Source organism: Trachypithecus francoisi, unplaced genomic scaffold (genome assembly GCF_009764315.1).
Source record: "Trachypithecus francoisi isolate TF-2019V2 unplaced genomic scaffold, Tfra_2.0 Lachesis_group4, whole genome shotgun sequence".
Taxonomy (NCBI): domain Eukaryota; kingdom Metazoa; phylum Chordata; class Mammalia; order Primates; family Cercopithecidae; genus Trachypithecus; species Trachypithecus francoisi.
Genome location: NW_022681469.1, coordinates 122,182,024 through 122,196,560, shown reverse-complemented (window position 1 = coordinate 122,196,560; position 14,537 = coordinate 122,182,024). Strand labels below are relative to the sequence as shown.

The following is a 14,537-nucleotide window of genomic DNA, read 5'->3' as shown; positions in this document are numbered from 1 at the left end:
CTTAAGGAACAGTGACTGCATGAGGGTGTGAGTCCCGAGAGCGTCATCTCATTAGGAAGCCATCTTTGAACTATAGTGGAGAAACAGCAAAAGAACAAACATAACTAACTCCATTTTTGTTTAAGGGACCGTCACTCATTCCTGCACGTAGCCTAGGATAATTTTAGAACACTGGGATAATAACGCACACACAGCAATCATGTAGTTTTAAAAACGAACTCTGGGATGAAAGGAGAAGTATGTAAACAACTCGCTGTTTCATTGTAGGATTTATACGAGCATCGTGACCTGACCAAGGACGAAGAAGTTTCCAACCTCCTTGGACCCTCACTAGTGCCCGGATGTCTGCGGTGGTCAGTTACCTCTTTTTAAAATTTAAATTATTTTTTAAAATATGGAATGCTTCAGGAACTTGCGTGTCATCTTTGCCCAGGGGCCTTGCTATTCTTCTCTGTACTGTTTCAATTTTAGTAAATGTGCTGCCAAAGCAAGCACTGTCAGTTATGTCTTGATCCTAGCCGTCCACCGTCCCCCTGCTCTTAGCATAAAAAGAGCCTAAAACTGGTTGTGACCTAAGATGGTACTTTGGTATGATAGTCCACCATCTTCTTGCTTTGCTTGGTCTCCAAATAAACCAGCTTTTCTTCCCACAAATTCTTGTCTCTCGTGTAAGACTTTCAAGTGATCAGCAGCTGAACCCTGGTTCGGTTACAGAGCGAGGCTGTGTTAAGTCTCTTCTCGTGTAGGTGGCCTCTGTAGGGGCTGCACGTGGTCTTGCCTCTCATACTGCGTGCTTTCCACACCCTGGAGTCCTATGGCTGCCACAATTTTCTCTATTCCCTCGATCCATGCGTACCTGCCTGCCTTCCCGAGGCATGTTGTTCTCCCATCTCTGCCTCTTGGCCTAGGTTCCTCTTACTGATCCCCAGATCTCTCCCACACTATACGCCATCAGAGAAGTGGTTCATGGCTGCCCAGGCCAGGCCAGACTCTTCTCTTAAAAACTTCCAAAGGCCAGGTGTGATAGCTCATGCCTAAATCCCAGCACTTTGGGAGGCCAAGGCAGGAGGATTGTTTGAGACCAGGAGTTTGAGACCAGCCTGGGCAACATAATTAAACCCCATCTCTACAAGAAAATTCAAATATTAGGCAGGGTGTGGTGGCTCACTCCTGTAATTCCAGCACTTTGGGAGGCCGAGGTGGGTGGATCACGAGGTCAGGAGATCAAGACAATCTTGGCCAACATGATGAAACCCCGTCTCCACTAACGTACAAAAAATTAGCCAGACATGGTGGTGCGTACCTGCAATCCCAGCTCCTTGGGAGGCTGAGGCAGGGGACTCACTTGAACAAGGATGGTGGAGGTTGCAGTGAGCTAAGATGGCACCACTGCATTCCAACCTGGTGACAGAGCAAGACTCTGTCTAAAAAATAAAAAATAAAAAAAATTTAAATATTAGCCCAGTGTGGTGGTGTGCGCCTGTAGTACCAGCTACTCAGGAGGCCAGCGGAAGAGGATCATTTGAGCCCAGGAGTTTGAGGCTGCAATGAGCTATGACCTTGCTGCTGCACTCCAACCTGGGTGACAGATAGAGAGACCCTGTCTCTAAAAAAAAGAAAAAAAAAAATTTCTCAAAAAGGTGAGTTCCTTCCCTTCATGACACTGACAGCAGTTTGTACATACATCAGCTGCAAGATAATTGGACAAGATAATTGGACTCCTCTGCAAGTCACTTTCAAAGAGCAGCAGCGACTCTATTTTGTGCATCTTTTTTTAAAATCAATATCGTGTCTTCCACACTTTGTGCATAGTGGCAGCTCAGCAACCTTTGTTCAGTGAATGAATGAATGAACATCTCTTTTCAAACTGCTGTACTCTATGTTGGGGCTTCTCTTCAAGATAATTTGCTTGTTCTATGTTCTGTTGGGAACACATCTTCTTCTTCTTTTTTTTTTTTTTTTTTTTTTTTTGAGACGGAGTCTCGCTCTGCTGCCCAGGCTGGAGTACAGTGGCCGGATCTCAGCTCACTGCAAGCTCCGCCTCCCGGGTTTACGCCATTCTCCTGCCTCAGCCTCCCGAGTAGCTGGGACTATAGACGCCCGCCACCTCGCCCAGCTAGTTTTTTTTTTTTGTATTTTTTTAGTAGAGATGGGGTTTCACCGTGTTTTGCCAGGATGGTCTCGATCTCCTGACCTCGTGATCCGCCCGTCTCGGCCTCCCAAAGTGCTGGGATTACAGGCTTGAGCCACCGTGCCCGGCCCTTTTTTTTTTTTTTTTTTTTGAGACAGAGTCTCACTCTGTGGCACAGGCTGGAGTGCAGTGGTGCACTCTTGGCTCACTGCAATCTCTGCCTCCTGTGTTCAAGTGATTCTCCTGCCTCAGCCTCCTGAGTAGCTGGGATTACAGGCATGTGCCACCACGCCCAGCTAATTTTTTTTTTTTTTTTTTTTTGGTATTTTTAATAGGGACGGGGTTTTGCCTTGTTGGCCAGGCTGGTCTCGAACTCCTGACCTCAGGTGATCCATCCCTCTTGGCCTCCCAAAGTGCTGGGATTACAGGCCACAGGGAACAAATCTGATGGAGGAGAGATTTAGCTGAATTCAGGGATCAGGGGCTTTTTAAGAGACTGGGAAATAAGAAACAAGGCATGGGATTTTCAGAGACGTCGCCTTCTTCCTGGGATGCACGGGTTGGGTGATGTGGATTAAACTCCTTGGGGATCCTGTGGATTGGGGATGGAGACACAGATTAGTGTGTCCTCACCTGAGCCAAAAACTGAGGACAGTCTTCCCATGTGGTGGCTGCCGCAGGGGATCTGGGCTGATGTCCCTGTGCAGGCAGAAAAGCGGCAGTTGGCCCTGGCGGGTGGCAGGTGGAATATTTAAGCTGCAAAGCTAGTGTGAATCTTGTAAGAAGCAGGGCAGGTGCATAGACATTCAGACCATTGAAAAGGGGCTCAGGCTGCCAGCAACAATCTCAGTTAGAAGACGTTCTGCAGGGAGCACAGCTGGCAACCTGAGTGTCTCGTTTCTCCAGCCTTCTGAAGTCACACCTTCCTGTATTAACCATATCATATAAATGCAGCCTCTATCCTGCTTCTTCGCAGTGAATCTGGTGTTCCCCCAGCCTTTCCAGGGCATGCTAGATGGTTCTGACTGCCAAGCCCCTAACACATCGCTGGCTGTCTGCAAATGCTGCATCTTATGATTTCACACCAAATGTGAACAGAGGTGCCTCACCTTCAACTCCATAGCACCACCAACTCACAAGGGACTTCACCAGAAAACTTTGGGTTGGGGGACAGAGGAAAATGATAGCACAGGGCAGGAAATGACTTCAAAATAAACAGCAGAAATTGCTGTTCCTAAAATTTAATGGCCAACCATCACCCCAGAAATTCCCTTCAAAGCTGTAGTTCTCCTTGGTTTCAGCTGAATGTTCTTTTATGAAAGCTTCATTCTCCTTAGAGCCAACGCCTACTAATACTATCTGCAGCTGCCTCAGCAATGTGTAAAACACTCTTTGAGCCTGCCAAGTGAAATCTTCAAATGTCTTAGCACTAAATATACATAATTTTGGACAGATGTGGTGGCTCATGTTCGTAATCTCAGTGCTTTGGGAGGCCAAGTCAGGAGGATAACTTGGAGCCAGGAGTTTGAGACCAGCCTGGGCAATGTAGTGAGACCCCCTCAGCTCTACAAAAAATATAAATAAATGAAAATTAGCTCGGTGTGGTGGCACATGCCTGGAGTCCCAGCTACTTGGGAGGCTGAGGCAGGAGGATCACTTGAGTCCAGGAGTTGGAGGCCACATGAGGTGTGATTGTACCACTGCACTCCAGCCTTGGTCACTGAGCAAGACCCTGTCTCTTAAAAAATAAAAATAAAAAATAAAAAAAATTATGCCAGAATGCCTTAACTAAGGAAAATGCATTTAACCAATGAAGAGTAATTTATGCTTCCCGTTCCTGCCTCTTTCATCTAGATTTTCTTTTGATTAACCAAATGCTCCTTTAAAGGGTATTGGTTAGTGTGGTGGCTCATACCTATAATCCCAGCACTTTGAGAGGCCGAGGCAGGAGGAGGGCTTGAAGCCAGGAGTTTGAGACCAGCCTGGCAAACATGGCGAAACCCCATCTCTACTAAAAATACAAAAAAATTAGCCTGGCGTGGTGGCATGTGCCTGTAGTCCCAGCTACTTGGAAGGCTTCAACCTGGGGAATCACTTCAACCTGGGAAGTGGAGGTTGCAGTGAGCTGAGACTGCGCCACTGTATTCCAGCCTGGGGGACAGAGCAAGACTCCATATTAAAACAAAACAAAACAAAACAAAGAATCAATGGGGAAAATTATGATTGTTTCATGAACTTTAAAAGTCAGAATTTTAAAAATGTTCTTACTGTCAATTATAAATGTATAGAAATTTTTAAAAATAAAAAATGAATATTTATTTGGTAAACTGAAATTTTAAACGAATGAAATATAGGGAATGAAAATCTTGATTTCTTTGCGATATATGTATCAAGAGTAGTTTCGACACTGCTTGCCTTCTTCTGTTTGTACAACTTATGACACGGAGTGAACATTTTGGTGAACTGTCATACTGCTGTGTAAGACTGAAATCAGCTTTCAACGTTCTATTCTTTGTGCTTTCAATGTTGGGAAATATCTCTGACAGTTCCTTTAATGCGAAGTTGTTTACCACTGGTGCCACTTCCTCTGGGACACCTCCATTCTTTCTGTAAATCCTTCTTCATTTATGTTGATAAACTCACCTTCACTAATTCTCTGATTGAGTGTCTAAGGTATAGCTGACCAACATTTCCATGGTCAGCTATCACTTTTATAACTCCATTTATTTTGTCATCAAATTTCATTCCCAGTATTATCACCTTTTGTTTCCTTGCTATACTTTGATCTTTGCTGGCCAACTCCCTTTTCCACTTTTCCATTTTTATAAAATGTCACATGGATTGAACACTGGGATGAGATAGGCAGGCAACACGCCTACACACTTTGCTGTCTGTGTGTGAACCGCATAACAGATGTGCAGTGACGGGCTTTGAAAGGAGTGGCAGAATCATTCACGGATCATGTGATTTGTGGACGGACAATCTAGCACCAAAGCTTGCAGTTAACACATTTCCTCACAGTTAATATACCGCGGTAACAAGCTACAGTCTGTGTAATACTTGTGTGAAAGAAAAATAAATCTTGGGACTCCAAAATCATTAAGCTAAGGGGAAAAGTCAAGCTGGGATCTGCTTAGGACAAACCTACCTCCCATTCTATTCAAAGTAACCCCTCTGCTCACTGAGATAAATGCATATCTGATTGTTTTCTTTGGAAAGACTAACCAGGAACTCAAAAGAATGCAGCCGTTTGTCTCTTACACATGACCTGGAAGCTCCCTCCCAACTTTGAGTTGTCCTGCCTCTCTGGACTGAGCCAATGTACATCATGCATGTATTGATTGATGTCCCATGTCTCCCTAAAATGTTCAAAACCAAGCTCTGCCCCTGACCACCTTGGGGACTTGTCATCAGGACCTCCTGAGGCTGTGTCACAGATGCATCCTTAACCTAGACAAAATAAACTTTCTAAATATCTAGATCTTCTTAGATATTTTGGGTTAATACTCACCTTTGTAGACTGGAAACTAGCACCATTCATCACCTGAGAAAATCTGTCTTGATCTTTAAACAATGATTTACCACTTTCATAGGTATGTAACCTATTTTGTCGTTTGGAAATGTCTTGGCAACTGTTCTATACGCACTCTTACTCAGCCTGTCTCATAGGTCTGGAAGCAATACCATGAGCTTTAACATTTTTCTTTTTCTTTTTTCTTTCCTTTTCTTTTCTTTTTTTTTAAGACAGGATCTCACTCTGTCACCCAGACTGGAGTGCAGTGGTGTGATCTCGGCTCACTGCAACCTCCACTTCCCAGATTCAAGAAATTATCCTGCCTCAGTCTCCTGAGTAGCTGGGATTACAGGTGTGCACCACCACCCCGGCTAGTTTTTTTTTTGTATTTGTAGTAGAGACGGGGTTTTGTTTTGTTGGCCAGGCTGATCTTGAACTCCTGACCTCGGGTGATCCATCCACCTCAACCTCCCAAAGTGCTGGGATTAGAAGCGTGAGCTACTATGCTTAGCCAACATTTTTCTAAAGGGCTTATTCATCTTTGATTTTGATAGTGAAAGCTGAGAAAGAATTAGAGGTAATCTTTGCCTGGTCTTCTTTATCTTAGTTCTAAATTGTCTTATCCATAAAGCACTGCCTATTATTGGGTATAGAGTATTAACTTTACATTCAGTTGCTCAATTATTTATCAAAGATACACTGAGCACCTTTTTGGGGTGAGCACTGTTGAGCATAGAAAAATACATTTAGGATGGTCATGGCAACTCACGTCTGTAATCCTAGTGCTTTGGGAGGCTGAGGTGGGTGATTCACTTGAAGCCCAGAGTTCAAGACCAGCCTAAACAACTCAGAAAACATGTCTGAGTTGTAACAAGGAGGGCCTAAGCATTCTGATATATTTGCATAAATTGTAGCTTACTCACTTCAACACTACTTTAATCCAAATAGATTTTTGGTTTTGTTATGCCCAGACCGTTTGTTCCCCGAAAAAGACCACCAGAGTCCAGAGTCAAAGCCAAGCGGCAAGGATCTTTAATGCAAGTTCGAACTTGGTCCCTCCGTTCCACAACATACAGGAGGGCCCTGAACAATGCGTGCGCTTGCCTTTTATAGCCTAATGTAAACAGGACTTGTAAAGTTGCAGAGGAACGAGGGAATTCTCTAGGTTACAGCATTACAATTGGTTAACATTTTAAGTTTATACATTTAGCAGTTTTTTATTGGTTCCCGCGCTCTCACAAACGGCTGTGTTCTTATCGGGGATTTTCCAGGTGGTGTCCTTCTAAAGTTGAGATATATGGTAGTCTTTGAATTGAAAGATATATGGTAGGGAGACATATGGTGGGATGAGCCCAGGAAGTTGAGGGATATATGGAGGGGAGATATATGGTGGGATATGTTTATACTGGGCTCAGGAAGTTGAGAGATATATGGCAAACACTAGTAATTAGAACAGAAAAAGAACAAGACAGGGACTTTCACATTGCTTGTCTATACAACATCTGAAATCTATAGATAACATTATCAGTTAGGTCCGGCGTCAACTTTTAACTAGGCTCAAGGCGCCGCCCGGGCTGTCTGCCTGTAGGGTCAACTTCTAACTAGGCTCAAGGCGCCGCCCGGGCTGCCTGCCTGTAGATTTCATTTGGTCTCTTTCAGTTTCAAGTAAATGCATTTCACATTTTACTTATCTGCCTCTAAGATTATGGCATGGCCAATGTCTAGAAGGAAAATTCATAGTCCTGGGATTCTTTATTTTCTGCAAGAATAGGGTTACAGCATTACAGCCATCCCTTGTCTATCTGCTCACTGTATTCCCAGCTATGGGAATACCTGTAGTCCCAGCTACTGGGGGTAGGGGGGTTGTAGAGAGAGGATCTCTTGAGCCCAAGAGGTTGGGGCCCCCAATAAGCTATAATTGCACCACTGCACTCCAGCCTGGGTGACAGAGTGAGATCTTGTCTCAAAAAAAAATAAAAATAAAAATAAAAACTAAAACTAAAAGTAAATAAAATAACTTTCACATGGATATCATCCACTGCAATTTAATAGAAAGATTCAAGATTGTAGCCTGGGCAATGTGGCAAAATCTTGTCTCTACAAAAAATAGAAAAATTAGCCAGGCATGGTGGCATGCTACTTGGGAGGCTGAGGAGGGAGGATTGCTTGAGCCTGGGAGGTCAAGGCTGCTGTGAGTCAAGATCGTGCCACTGCACTCCAGCCTCAGTGGCAGAGCAAGACCCTGTCTCAAAAACAAACAAACAAAAAAGATTGTAAATTACAGTCAACCCTCATTATGTGCAGATTCTGAATTCGCAAATTTACCAACTTGCTAAAATTTATTTGTAGTTCCCTAAACCAATACTTCCTCCACCTTTATGGTCATTTGTAGATACATGTGAAGCAGTTAAAAATCTGAGGCACCACCCGGGCGCGGTGGCTCACACCTGTAATCCCAGCACTTTAGGAGACAAAGGCAGGCAGATCACGAGGTCAGGAATTTGAGGCCAGCCTGGCCAATACGGTGAAACCTCGCCTCTACTAAAAATACAAAAATTAGCTGGGCATGGTGGCATGCACCTGTAGTCCCAGCTACAGAGGATCCTGAGGCAGAAGAATCACTTGAACCTGGGAGGCGGAGGTTGCAGTGAGCTGAGATCACGCCACTGCACTCCTGCCTGGGCAACAGAGTGAGACTCCGTCTAAAAAAAAAAAAAAAAAAAAATCTGAGGCACCCGAGGCACACTTTCCCAGCTGAGGTGCAACAAGGCAATGCTTTCTTCTTGTTTTAGCCTCCCACAGAGATGACCAGAAGATGCAAGTGGAACAGCAAAGTGTTGGGAGAGAAGCTCTGATTCTGGGGCCAGATGGACTAGGTTTGAATTCCAAATTTAACACTTAGGAGAGGGTAGCCTCGGGCATGTCATTGAGCACTTCTAAACCTCATTTTCTCCTTTGTAAAAATAAAGAAAAGAGGATCCTCCAGGATTCATTGTTCGTAGAATTTAAGATTTTATATATGTAATTTTTCTGAGACAGAGTCTCTCTGTGTCGCCTAGGCTGGAGTGCAGTGGCATGATCTCGGCTCACTGCAACTTCTGCCTTCCAGATTCAAGCAATTCTACCCGCCTCAGCCTCCCGAGTAGCTGGGATTACAGGCGCCTGCGATGACACCCAGCTAATTTTTTCTTTTTTTGTATTTTTTAGTAGAGACGGGGTTTTGCCATATTAGCCAGGCTGATCTTGAACTCCTGACCTCAGGTGATCCACCCACCTCGGCCTCCCAAAGTGCTGGGATGTGTGATATATATCTACATATGTACATATTTCCCCTAGAAGCCATGATTCAGTATTTACTAATTCAGCATTTGCAGAAACTTTACAGACCATAAACTACTGGGAATAATGAGAGCTGACTATACATCTCAACACATGATGTCATGTTAAGATTGTTACTTAAAAATTTCTTTCTCTGGCTATTGGGAAGTAGGTTTCTATGATAAAAGGTGTCTGAGTTATAACAAGGAGGGCCTAAAGCATTCTGATATATTTGCATAAATTGTAGCTTACTCACTTCAACACTACTTTAATCCAAATAGGTTTTTGGTTTCAAGTAATGCATTTCACATTTTACCTATCTGCCTCTAAGATTACATGCATGGCCAATGTTGGGAAGGAAAATTCCCAGTCCTGGGATTCTTTATTTTCTGCAAGAATAGGGTTACAGCATTACAGCCATCCCTTGTCTATCTGAATATTCTTTTTGTTGTTTTGTTTTAGAGGCTAATGTGGTTATTCCCTTCCTCCCCCTCCTCCTCCTCCTCCTCCTTCTCCTTCTTCTTCTTCTTTTTTTTTTTTTGAGATGGAGTTTTGCTCTGTCACTCAGGCTAGAGTGCAGTGGTACGGTCTCAGTTCACTGCAACCTCAACATCCCAGGTTCAAGCAATCCTTCTGCCTCGGCCTTTCGAGTAGCTGGGATCGCAGATACCCGCCACCACTCCTGGCTAAGTTTTGTATTTTTAGTAGAGACAGGGTTTTACCATGTTGGCCAGGCTGGTCTTGAACTCCTGACCTCAAGTGATCTGCCCACCTCAACCTCCCAAAGTGCTGGGATTACAGGCATGCACGGCACCTGGCATCCCCCATCTTTTTTGCTGTTAAAACTTTCAAACATACGGAAAGATTGAATGAATCACACATTAAATTCCTGTACGCCCACTGCTTAGACTCAACAATTGATAGCATTTTATCATATTTGCTTCACTTACATACATGTAAGAGTATACATATAGTTGATCCTAAACCACTTGTAAGTTGTAAAGATCATGATATTTAGCCCCCAATTTTTTCCCTACTTACGTCCTAGGAATAAAAACATTCCCCTGCAAATGACACTATCATGATCACACTTGTGACATTTAGGATAATTCTCTGATAAGATCTAATCCAATCCATATTCAAATTTTCTCCTTAAATGTCTTTTGTAGTTTTGGTTTGTTTTTTGAGCCAGAATCGAATCAAGAGCGATGCTTTGATTTTTGTTATTTTTGTCTCTCTGGACTCCTTTAACTCAGAACAGACTCCAACTTTTTCCCCCCATGACATCAACTTTTTGAAGTTAAGAGTCTATAATTACTTAGACATTGTACATCAGAGTTAAATAATAATCTGAATTTGAGTCTTAGCTGTAGCTGACAAATATGGGGTCAAATAACCATTAAAAGCCTTAGTATAGGTATCTGTACTAAAGAGGTTGAAAACAGTTTAAAATGATAGCGCATATGAAACTGCTTTGTAAATTATAAGAGCTACATAGTTGCAGTGATTTTTAATACCATTATTTTAAAAGTTGTTTTGAAAGCCATGATGTTACGATTCTATTATATCATACTTAAAACAAATTATATATATGTATGTATTTATTTATTTTTGAGACAGAGTCTGGCTCTGTGGCCCAGACTGGGAGTACAGTGGTGCAATCTCGGCTCACTACAACCTCTGCCTCCTGGGTTCAAACAATTCTCCTGCCTCAGCCTCCTGAGTACCTGGGATTACAGGCACGCGCCACCATGTCTGACTAATTTTGTGTTTTTAGTGGAGATGGGGTTTCACCATGTTGGTCAGGCTGGTCTCAAACTCCTGACCTCAAGTGATCTGCCTGCCTCGGCCTCCCAAAGTGCTGGGATTACAGGCGTGAGCCACTGTGCCCAGCCAAAATAAATTAAACTTAAATTGCAATTTAAAAAAATTGGGTCAATGAGCTGTTTTCAATTTAAAAAAATTCAACAAAATCTGTGTTAAATAAAACTCACTTTGAACTCCTCTTTCCTTTCCCCTGTTTAGCCAGTATGAGTACAGAGAGAAGGCATTGTTGTGCATTTGAGACCAGCACTGGGATTAAAATTGACGAATGAGATTGCTGACTGTGGGACCCAGACGGACAACATTCCTGCTGGATGCTGTATGATGAATCCCCAGCTTTGGCCTCTGCTGAGATCCTGTGGCTGGGCTCTGGCTCCAGATTAAGCTCCTATAGGACTTTTGCTTTCATCTGAAATGAAATGACTGAGAGGAGACTTTCCATCCTGCCAGAAACAATAAAAATACTCTGACAAAATGTATAAAACAATCTTTTTTTTTGAGATGGGGTCTTGCTCTGCCACCCAGGCTGGAGTGCAATGGTACGATCACCGCTTTCTGCAGCCTCAACCTCCTGGGCTCAAGCGATCCTCCCATCTCAGCCTCTCAAGGAGCTGGCACTACAGGTGCACACCACCAGGCTAATTTTTGTATTTTTTTTTTTTTGTAAAGATGGGGTTGTGCCATGTTGCCCAAGAAAAAAATGAGGTGAGTCCTACTACAGTCTCAGCTTACTGTCTTGAGTTTCTAGGCTGTGATACAGGGAGATAGAACCCAAAAAGAGCCCAGCAGACTCTCTTAGTTGAAAAGATGGAGGTGAAAGTCCAGGGAGACCACGGTGACTGGAGTTCAGAAGGCAGAGTACTGGAGAGGAGAGAGCTACAAGGAGAGAGAACTCTGAAGATGTGCAGAGATGCCGCCTCAAGTGCCAGCAAAATGCTGGTGATTGCATGGGTGCAAGGGAAACAAAAAGATTAGAAAACAGTTCCCAGAGCTCACACAGCATCAGGAAAAACACCTGTTTCCACCAGCCAGACTGGAAAAACTTATAATTCATGGGACATTGGTTAGAATACTCAACAAGGTCTTGCCTCAGTATTTGGAGATAATTTGCTCTGGATTGGACAGGGCTTCAGATCTGCCTAACAAATCATAAAAGCATGACCCCAAAAGATCAAACTATTCCCAGATAATTTAACTGCAACCAAGGACTCAAAAATGTTATGAAAATCCTAATACTATAGTTATTTCAAAAATATCACAGGAATTCAAACAATCTAATACCCAGTAAGGAAAAATTGACATAGTCCACCATCCAGTATAAGACTAGCAGGTATGCAAAGAAATATGATAATATAGTCTATGATGACGAGAGCAGACAAGGACATCAAAATATATTTTATGAATATCTTCCATGTATTCAAAAGGTTAAGCAGAGTCATTGAATACCTGAACAATTCTAAATCAGAGTCGTAGAGGTAGAAACTATAATGTCTGAGATAAAAAACACATGGGATTAACAAAAATTAGACATGGTAGAAAAAATGACTCACAAGCTTGAAGACGCAACAATAGAAATGATCCAAAATGAATCACACAGACTCTGGTTTCTCTTCAGATTGTATAAATCTTTTGCCTTTTACCAAAATGAATCATAAAAAGAATATTAAAGAAAAAAAATGAACGGCACATCAGCGAACTGTGAGACAACTTCAAGTAGCCTAATGTACGCATGATTGGAGCTTCTAGGGGAGAGAGAGGGAGGGGATAAAATTATAATAAATAATGACCAAATAAATTTCAAATTTGATGAAAATTATATTTCCACGGACCTAAGAAGTTTAATGAATCCTAAGCACAAGAAACATTCAAAAGCCCTACACCATGATGCAGTATAATCAAATTATTCAAACTGTTGATAAAATACCTTAAAAGCAGCTGGAGCAAAAGGATATGTTATGTATCAAGAAATAAAAATAAGAATGACATCAGATTTCTCATCAGAAACAATGCAAGAGAGAAGATAATGGAGGAACATTTTTTAAGTACTGAAAGAAAAAACTTATTCACCTACAATTTTCTACCAAATGAAAATCTTTCCAAACTAAGATGAAATAAAGGTTCTTTCAGAGATACAAACACTGAAACAATTAATCACCAGCACATTCACATTATAAGAAATATTAAAGGAAGTCCATCAGGCAGAAGGAAAATCACACCAGTTTGAAATATGGATCTTCATAAGAAATGGAGAGCATCAGAACTGGTAACTATCAAATCATGTAAGAAGTTTTCTTACTATTTAAATCTTCTTAAAAGATAATCAACTATTTAAAACAAAATAATGCGATATTTGGGGGTTTATAACATAGGTATAAATAAAAGGTATGGCATCATTAGCACAAAATCAAGAGATAAATGAAAGTATATCATTATAAGTTTCTTACATGTGAAATATGTCTTTTGAAAGTAAATTGTGAGAAATTGAAAAAAAATGGAAAAAAACCACCAAAATAAAGAACACAAACTAAGATAAGTGAGAAGGCACAATCCTGCAGAGATGCAGGGGCATCTCTCCTGGCTTAGCTCCCAAGTTTGGCAAGGCCCAAGACCAGAATGTATCTTATAGCTTATAAGCAAATAAAGAAGATAAAAGATGATAAATGACACAAAGAACAGAGGGACAAGTAGAAAACAAATGGGAGGTGATAGACTTAAATGTAACCACACACATTAAACACAAATCTTGGTAAATGTTACACGGGCCCAGCTGGGCGCGGTGGCTCACGCCTGTAATCCCAGCACTTTGGGAGGCCGAGGCGGGTGGATCACGAGGTCAGGAGATCTAGACCATCCTGGCTAACACGGTGAAACCCCGTCTCTACTAAAAATACAAAAAACTAGCCGGGCGTGGTGGCGGGCACCTGTAGTCCCAGCTACTCGGAGGCTGAGGCGGGAGAATGGCGTGAACCCCGGAGGCGGAGCTTGCAGTGAGCCGAGATTGCGCCACTGCACTCCAACCTGGGCGACACAGAGAGACTCCGTCTCAAAAAAGAAAAAAAAAAAAAAGTTACACGGGCCCTTGATTAAAAAAATGCAGATTCTGCTGATATTGGGTAGGGTGTTGTATATATTTCAACTAGCTCTTGTTGGTTGATCATGTTACTCAATTCTTCTGTATTCATACTGGTTTTCTGTTTAGTAGTTCCATCAATGGCTGAGAATAGAGTGTTGAAGTCTCCAGTTGTGGATTGGTCTATTTCTCTGTTCAGCTCTATCAGTTTTGATTGATATATTTTAAGGCTCTGTTGTTTGGCATATGTGTGTTTGGGAGTGTTATGTCTTCTTGGAAAATTGATCCTTTTATCGTTATGTAGTTATGTACATGTCTCTCAATGAATGATGAACCTTAGCATCTCATTGCTGGGCTTCTCAGTCACTTTTTAATGATCCTCACTCCCACACCTTGACTTTGTGATATGGTTTGGCTCTGTGTCCCTATCCAAATCTTATGTTGAACTGTAATCCCCAGTGTTGGAGGAGGGGCGTGGTGGGCAGTGATTGGATCACCGGGACAAATTTCCCCCTTGCTGTTTTCATGATAGTGAGTTCTCACAAGATCTAGTTGTTTAAAAGTATGTAGCACTTTCCCCTTTGCTCTCTCTCCAGATCTGACATGTGCAAATGTGCTTGCTTTCCCTTTGCCTTCTGCCATGATTGTAAGTTTCCTGAGGCCTCCCAGCCATTCTTCCT

The 14,537-nt window shown here is 42.3% G+C and overlaps 1 non-coding gene across 1 annotated transcript; it reads right to left on the bottom strand.

The window, feature by feature from the left end:
• Positions 1-388: 388 nt before the first annotated feature.
• Positions 389-495, bottom strand: LOC117073788. Its single transcript, XR_004433357.1, has one exon. It is a non-coding gene; the product is annotated as a U6 spliceosomal RNA (small nuclear RNA).
• Positions 496-14,537: the final 14,042 nt, after the last annotated feature.